An 8531-nucleotide genomic window follows, 5' to 3' on the forward strand; every position below is an offset into this window, starting at 1 on the left:
ACTTCTACAAACATTTCTGGGGATGTATTGGAAGGATCCTTTCAGTCTTTCAAAGCAGGGGGATTTGGCTCTTTTGAAAAACTGCCTACCTGTAGCATTGTTGTGTTCTGAATATAAGATCATATCCAAGTGTCTCTCTAACAGGTTAATGGAATATCTGAGGATGTTGGTCCACAAGGACTAATTGTATTGCATACCTGATATATCTATTGTGTATGATTTATTGTTTGTAAACTGTCAGATGTGAATGTTGGTCTGCTTTTTCTTGATCAAGAGAAGACTTTTGATTGTGTAGTCCACCAGTATTTATTTGGATCGATTAATGTTTTTTTTGTCTATGGTGGGTTTACTGTACGCCAGGGCCTCATGTATGGTGAAGGTGGGTTGAGTTGGCCTATCACAGTTCAAAGGTATTAGGCAGGGTTGCCAAATCTTGTGCCAGCTAAACTGTCTCGCAATTGAGCCATTGAATTGTTTACTACGAGTTAAGCTTACTGCTTTCTCCATGCCAGGGATGACTCAGCATCCAGGGTCCGCTTTGTCTGCGTATACAGACGATATGACAGTGTTCTTTATAGGAAACAAGGACGTTGAGGTGGGGGGGGGGGGTACAGTGCATAGTAGAAATCCAGGGCAAAGGTACTTATCTCCCCGCCTGCTTCGCCCAGTTCTTCTGATGCAATTGTACCTCGCTGCTTGCTATCTTTGACTTTATTAATTCAGAAGTGTGCACTTGTTCACTCCCCCTGTTGCTAGAAGTCTTTTATTGAAGTACCATTTTATGAATGTTCAATCAATGTTTGTGTGTGTATGCATGTGTTTAAGAGATTATGCAATTATTTACTTTAAAAATACAAAATTCATTTTGCTACATAAATGTGTATTTTTTCTGATTCTTTATTCCTAAATTCCCAGAAACCATACCTACAGAAACCGGCCAAAAGCATTAGGCGATGAAAACAAAAGTAATTTTAGAGATCTTTTTATTCTCTATATGTTTGGTTGGTCAGGGTGAGTCTCGGGTGGGAAACACTATGTTCGTTGTTTCTATGTTTTGGCCGGGTATGGTTCTCAATCAGGGACAGCTGTCTATCGTTGTCTCTGACTGGGAATAATACTTAGGCAGCCTTTTTTCCTTTTGTATTTGTGGGTAGTTGTCTTTGTTTGATGCAGGTATAGCCTCTCTGAGCTTCACGGTACGCTTACAACGCTGCACCTTGGTCCGGTCATTTTCAAGACACCGATTTTGACAATTCAAGGGTTTTTCTTTATTTGTACTATTTTCTACATTGTAGAATAATATCAAAGGCATCAAAACTATGAAATAACACAAATGGAATCATGTAGTAACCAAAAAAGTTTTAAACAAATCAAAATATCTTTTATATTTTAGATTATCTAAAGTAGCCACCCTTTGCCTTGATGACAGCTTTGCACACTCTTGGCATTCTCTCAACTAGCTCCACCTGGAATGCTTTTCCAACAGTCTTCAAGGAGTTCCCACATGTGCTGAGTTCTTTTTGGCTGTGTTTCCTTCACTCTGTGGTCCAACTCATCCCAAACCATCTCAATTGGGTTGAGGTCGTGTGATTGGGGAGGCCAGGTCATCTGATGCAGCACTCCGTCACTCTCCTTCTTGGTCAAATAGCCTTTACACAGCCTGAAGATGTGTTGGGTCATTGTCCTGTTGAAAAAAAGATATATAGCCCCACTAAGCGCAAACCTGATGGTGTAAAGCTGCAGAATGCTGTGGTATCCATGCTGGTTAAGTGTGCCTTTAATTCTAAATAAATCAGTGTCACCAGCAAAGCACTCCCACACCATCAGACCTCCTCATGCTTCACAGAGGGAACCACACATGCGGAGATCATCCGTTTACCTACTCTATGTCTCAAAAAGACACGTTGGTTGGAACAGAAAATCTCAAATTTGGCCTCCAAAGAGCAAGGGACAGATTTACACCTGTCTAATGCCGATTACTCATGTTTCTTGGACCAAGCGAGTCTCTTCTTGTTATTGGTGTCCTTTGGTAGTGGTTTCTTTGCAGCAATTCAACCATGAAGGCCTGACTTTTAACAAGGCACCTGTTCATTGAAATGTGTTCCAGGTGACGACCACATGATGCTGGTTGAGAGAATGTCAAGAGTGTGCTAAGCTGTTATCAAGGCAAAGGGTGGCTCCTTTGAAGAACCTCAAAATAACATTTTGGTTACTACATGATTCCATATTTGTTATTTCATAATTTGAAATATTCACTATTATTCTACAATGTAGAAATAAAAACCCTTGCATGAGTAGGTGTCCATACTTTTGACTGGTACTTTAGCCAAATAGCTTGAACTGGCATAATTCATTTATTTTGGAGGTATTTGATTCAGTTGTGTTTGATAAACATTAATACTTTTTGTCAATCTGACAACTATTTTGAATGATTATTTCTAAATCCAATCCTGTTTAAATAACTCAAGTAAATTAACTAAATCTGTAATAATCATTAAGTAAAAAATTTAATTAAATAACTTTTTTCCATTATTGATTTCAAAATTGATAGAGGAGCTTCAAAGAACATTTCTTCTGGTCTTTTCTAGTCTCAGCTTGATGGATACGGTGTACACACTGCTGATGAGGGCGTTGGCTGTGCCTGGACAACAGCAGTTCCTATAGTATACGGCTGGACGGGGTTGATTTGACTGGGATCCAATAACATTGCCTGCTGAGGCAGGTGGTAACAGATCTGATCATCTTGCCAGCAACCTATCGGGCAATAAGACACACACTGACCTGTTGGGGAGGTGCAGGAGGGTGAGGGGATGCTGCTGTCTTTCAAGACCCCAGAACTGGGGGAGTTCACGGCAAAGATAAGAAGGGCGATGTACATGATATGTGTGAAGGTGTCGCATGTGTCCTTTTTGGAAGTGGTTAGATCATCGAGGAAGGACAGTTTGTCTGAACTAAGCACTTCCCTTCTCCGAAAGGCTTCTGACGGTCTTTATTAAACAAACTGCCAAATGATAAACGGACAGCTGACCTCTAATGGGGGATACTACATGAGGTGATAGACACCACCTGGATCCGAGCTTTGGGGAGGATGAGTCCATTCTGTGGCTTCTCTGAGTCGCTAGCTCAGACATCTTTTTGTACAATGTCTAAAAGTGGCTGTTAACCAGCTGTTTTTTTTCCTTGGAGGAGGTTTTCTCTTCCTGCCTTTTTGTTTTTGGACCAAAGTATAGTTTTAGGGGAGTGGTAGTCGTACTTCATTTCATATCAGGAGCAGCCAAGCTAGTGATCTGGAAGTCCAGGAGAAATTGCATACAGGGACATGGGTCTGTGGATGTGCTGGCCATGCTCAGGGGGATTACTATGTTGGTGTTTCCTTAATTTTCACAGTAACCTGTACAAATGTAAGGGATAGTGTACCATTTGGTCAGTCAGAAATCAAAATAACACATCTGGAGACCATCTCCTCATCTCTGCCCTACTTTCTCTGCTTGGTGCTCTAAAAGGGTGTGATCTCCAGTCTATTGTGTGTCTATCCAAGTTAACCGTCCTTCTATGACTTTAAACTTCAACTCTCGGGGAAAAGCAGTTGTGGGAACTGAAGATATATTTCTTTGGACAGATGACTGACGTTATTCCAGCTGTACAGAGGTAAAATACAGTGTGCATTTTAGAACACCCTCAACCTCAAGCCTCAGGTCGTACCCGTACACCATAACTCAGGTGTCCTGAAATGGACACAATAGTAGAGTAGATTCCTGAATCCCACTAATTTCATGTTGTTGTGTTATGAGGTTAGCTAGCAGGTTGGTACTTGACACACATATCATGCCAATAGATATAGCTGCCTAATTCTGTCTTGGCATTGGATTGACACTGGGCTGGGGCGTGTATGGAGGTGCACACACTGTTCTCTACTATTTAACACCATGTGCCTCTACTCATAAGTGATAGTCACTGGCATTCTATCATAGCTACTGTATATGAGGTGTTGACATGCACTATGACACAAATTATTAGATTCAACAGACAACGAATATGGCTGGTATGACACTGGCATAATGTAGCTGGCACTCAGTTTATACAATCATGATGGCTTAATACATAGCTGGCTATCAGTGTCTGGGGGGAGACGTGGGTCATTTCACACATACTGTACAGTGGACCAGATACTGGAGAGGATAGTGGTCATATTCTTGTTATAGGTCATCATTTGGTACTGATCTAGGGAAATGAGCTACCTCACGCTACAGAAACAACAGATAGGCTCCTGTGGGCCATTCTGGCTCGGTCAAGGCTTACTTTAGGACACAGAGATGTGTGTGGAATAGGTATGTGCTATCGGTTTGAGTTCATGAATGTGTACTAATGGTAGCTCTCTACAATGAGGACTCATTGGGGTACTACTGGGTTGAGTGTGTTCTGCCAATTAAGTAACACTTTAATTGTAAATTAGAGAACATTTTGGAGTGTTTCCTCCGTCTAATTATTTGATGATTGCAAACCAGACTAGCACATTAACAGTTTTTAAACATACCGTGTACGTCCTTCTGTAGCTCAGTTGGTAGAGCATGGCGCTTGTAACGCCAGGGTAGTGGGTTCGATTCCCGGGACCACCCATACGTAGAATGTATGCACACATGACTGTAAGTCGCTTTGGATAAAAGCGTCTGCTAAATGGCATATTATTATTTATGATTTATTCTTCACGGCACTGGAAAGATAGACTATACCCTTTGTGTTACTATGATACCTAAGCCAATATATGGGTTGTAAAGATGGCAGTCTAATGGCACCCCGCCAGATTAACGCCTTCCAAATGTCACAAACTTTAATTCCTGGGGTCTCTGAGACTGGACCCTGACCCACGCCCCACAACCCCCAAACACCCATCGGGCTAATCAGAGTCATTACCACTCCCAGTCGTCAACGACAACAGCCTGTCATGATAAGGTTTGTTCCTAAAACTAGACTGTAATTGTATGATTGGATTAGGAAGTGGACAGGAGGGTAATGGGATACAGCCCATAATGACGTGTGGCCATGGTAGCAGCGTAAGGGGCTTTTTTAAATGTATTTTTAATTTAACCTTTATTTAACTAGGCAAGTCAGTTTAGCCTAGTCTGTGATGAATCTGAAGATTTGGCATCATAAATTAAAATGATTTGCGCTAGAATGGATTGAGTGAGCCACTTAGCATCAGTCAGTCTGCCCATATGCCACAGAGATTAACTACAGACATTTTTTCTCCTCCTCGCTTGCCCGCCACTCCTCGGAATGCGTCATTAGGGGGATAGGGAGAGAGAAAGAGTGAGAGAAAGAGATAGAGAGAGAAAGGAAAAACAGGGTGATGTGGTTAAAACTTCTTCAGGATCGGTGTCCCTTCCACGGGACGGTTGAGCTAACGTAGGCTAATGGGATTAGCATAAGGTTGTAAGTATAACAAGACATTTCCCCAGGACATAGACATATCTGATATTGGCAGAATGTTTACATTTGTGTTAATCTAACTGCACTGTCCAATTTACAGTAGCTATTACAGTGAAATAATACCATGCTATTGTTTGAGGAGAGTGCACAATGTTGAACATGAAAAGTTATTAATAAACAAATTAGGCACATTTGGGCAGTCTTGATGCACAATTTTGAACAGAAATGCAATGGTTCATTGGATCAGTCTGAAACTTTGCACATACAATGTTACTATCTAGTGGCCAAAATCTAAATTGCACCTCTGCTGGAATAATATATTATGGCCTATCTCTTGCATTAAAATAAAATTAAAATTTAAAATAATGTTTTTTTTCTCTTTGTATTATCTTTGCCAGATCTATATTGTTATATTCTCCTACATTCTTTTCACATTTCCACAAACTTCAAAGTGTTTCCTTTCAAATGGAACCCAGAATATACATATCCCTGCTTCAGTGCCTGAGCTACAGGCAGCTAGATTTTTGGTATGTGATTTTAGGGTCCATAAGGCTCTATTCTAAAGTAGTGCACTGTACAGCGTATAATTGTGGGGTGCCATTTGGCATGCAGTTCTGGTTTTTAACAGAAATTCAGTTCAGCATAACCTTGTGTGAAACACCAGCCAAATGTTAACCACCGGCCACATAAAAATGGTACAGCTGATGTTTGTTTCTTCAAGGATGAAGGCTGCAGGAAACTTGGAGTGTGTTTCATATGGTACTGTATGTCAAGTCTATTCGGGTGCTGAAGGTGCTTTTGGAGGGTATCCTTGCTAAGCCAAAGCAAGCTGCATGGTTGACTTGGGAATGTAAGAAAACATTACAGACCAACAACCACAAAAATACTACAGTACAACTGTATAAGGACACACAGGCACTGCCTATGAGTGTATCAGTACACAATACATGACAGCAATTAGAACATTTTCCTGAAAAACAATGTTATGATTTAGTCCCACTTGTTACATCTGCCGCACCCTCTTCTCTCTCTCTCTCTCTCTCTCTCTCTCTCTCTCTCTCTCTCTCTCTCTCTCTCTCTTTGTTATCCTGTTGTGCCTGTTTTCCCTAACCTCACACTTCTCTCTGCTACAGTCCCATCTGCTCTGACTCTGGTACCTGTCTCCTCAGTCCTGCTTACCTGCCCTGGATCCCCGCTTCACTGCTTAATCGGATTCTGCTCCAGACCTGTTTACCTGGTTCCGAATCTTCTTGCCCCCAGCCTCAGTCCGGAATCCCTACTACCTGCCTGAGATTCCCCTGGACTGCACCTCGTCTCCTCTCCTGCTTTTCAATAAATACATTGGTTACCTATCCTTGTCTGAGTCTGCATTTGGGTTCACCTGCTCCGCCCACATAACACCACTGTTCTTTCTGGCACTCTGACATTGTACTCAGTCCAGATGAAATTAACATTCTATGTTCATCAAGTTACATGGAGATCCCCAAATGAATATCACATACTGTACAGATCAACTGTGAGAAATCAAAAATATTTTTCTGGAAATAACAGATTACACTTGTATGTAATATTCAGAACTTGTGTGTAAATGCGCACGCATGTCTTTGGGCGTGTGTCTGTGTGTGTCACATTCACAATGGCACGTTCTACATTCCAATCAATTGTAAAAGAGGCCTGGCTGTGTTTCTCTCATATGGATAATCAGAAATGAAAAATCCTGAGGCTGCTTGTGAAATTCCACTTGAGAACAGCGACACGTGCTCGGCAGCCAGCACTCGTACCCAGGTTTTGTAATTTCCAATTAGTGTGCAATTCCAAGTCCCTAATTTGATCCTAGCTTAAGACATTTGCCAATTCATATTGCCAGCTGAGTTCCAGCTATAAATAGCTTATTTTAGACATCCAAGAACTGAGTCTGCTTCCGAAATGGCATCCTGTTCTCTATTTACCACACTACTTTGACCAGAGCCTTATGGGTCCTGTTCTAAAGTAGTGCACTTTAAAGGAAATAAGGTTTTATTTTGGAAGCAAGTTGAATGATTTTACATTGAGGCTCTGTGTTAAAATAACACATTGCTGTCAGACCTGGTCTCCAATTTAAAACATCAGTAGGCGGTAGTGAAGTAGTGGACGAGGAAGGAAACCACAAAAGCCACTGGGGTACCGTCTTAGGTAAGGAATGAGAAGGCTTTTTTTTCTGGCTATCGCATGTCCAGAAGCTCATCTGTCTAGTGTTGTGTACACACAAAAACCCACACAGAGCACACATATTACGTCTCTTTTAGAGAGCCACGTTGCAGGACACTTCCGCCTTGCTCTCCCTACCGAACCGCTACCTGAAGGAGAATCTACAGTCGAAGTCAGAAGTTTACATACACCTTAGCCAAATACATTTAAACTCAGTTTTTCACAATTCCTGACATTTTATCCTAGTAAAAATGCCTGTCTTGGGTCAGTTAGGATCACCACTTTATTTTAAGAATATGAAATGTCAGAATAATAGTTGAGTGATTTATTTCAGCTTTCATTTATTTCATTACCATTCCCAGTGGGTCACAAGTTTACATATACTCAATTAGTATTTGGTAGCATTGCCTTTCAATTGTTTTTCTTGGGTAAAACATTTTGGGTAGCCTTCCACAAGCTTCCCACAAAAAGTTGGGTCAATTCTATAGGATGTGGTCAGGTGTTTTTTGATTACCACTCCAATACCATGACTGTGTTGTCCTTAAGCCATTTTGCGACTACTTTAGAAGTATGCTTGGGGTCATTGTCCATTTAGAGGACCCATTTGCGACAAAGCTTTAACTTCCTGACTGAAGTATTGAGATTTTGCTTCAATATATCCACATACTTTTCCTGCCTCAATATTTTGTGAAGTGCACCAGTCCCTCCTGCAGCAAAGCACCACCACAACATGATGCTGCCACCCCCGTGCTTCACGGTTGGGATGCTGTTCTTCAGGTTGCAAGCCCCCCCTTTTTCCTCCAAACATAACGATGGTCAATATGGCCAAACAGTTCTATTTTTGTTTCATCAGACCAGAGGACATTTCTCTAGAAAGCACAATCTTTGTCTCCATGTGCAGAGGTTTTGGAGCAGTT

This window comes from Oncorhynchus gorbuscha, linkage group LG07 (assembly GCF_021184085.1).
Source record: "Oncorhynchus gorbuscha isolate QuinsamMale2020 ecotype Even-year linkage group LG07, OgorEven_v1.0, whole genome shotgun sequence".
NCBI lineage: Eukaryota > Metazoa > Chordata > Actinopteri > Salmoniformes > Salmonidae > Oncorhynchus > Oncorhynchus gorbuscha.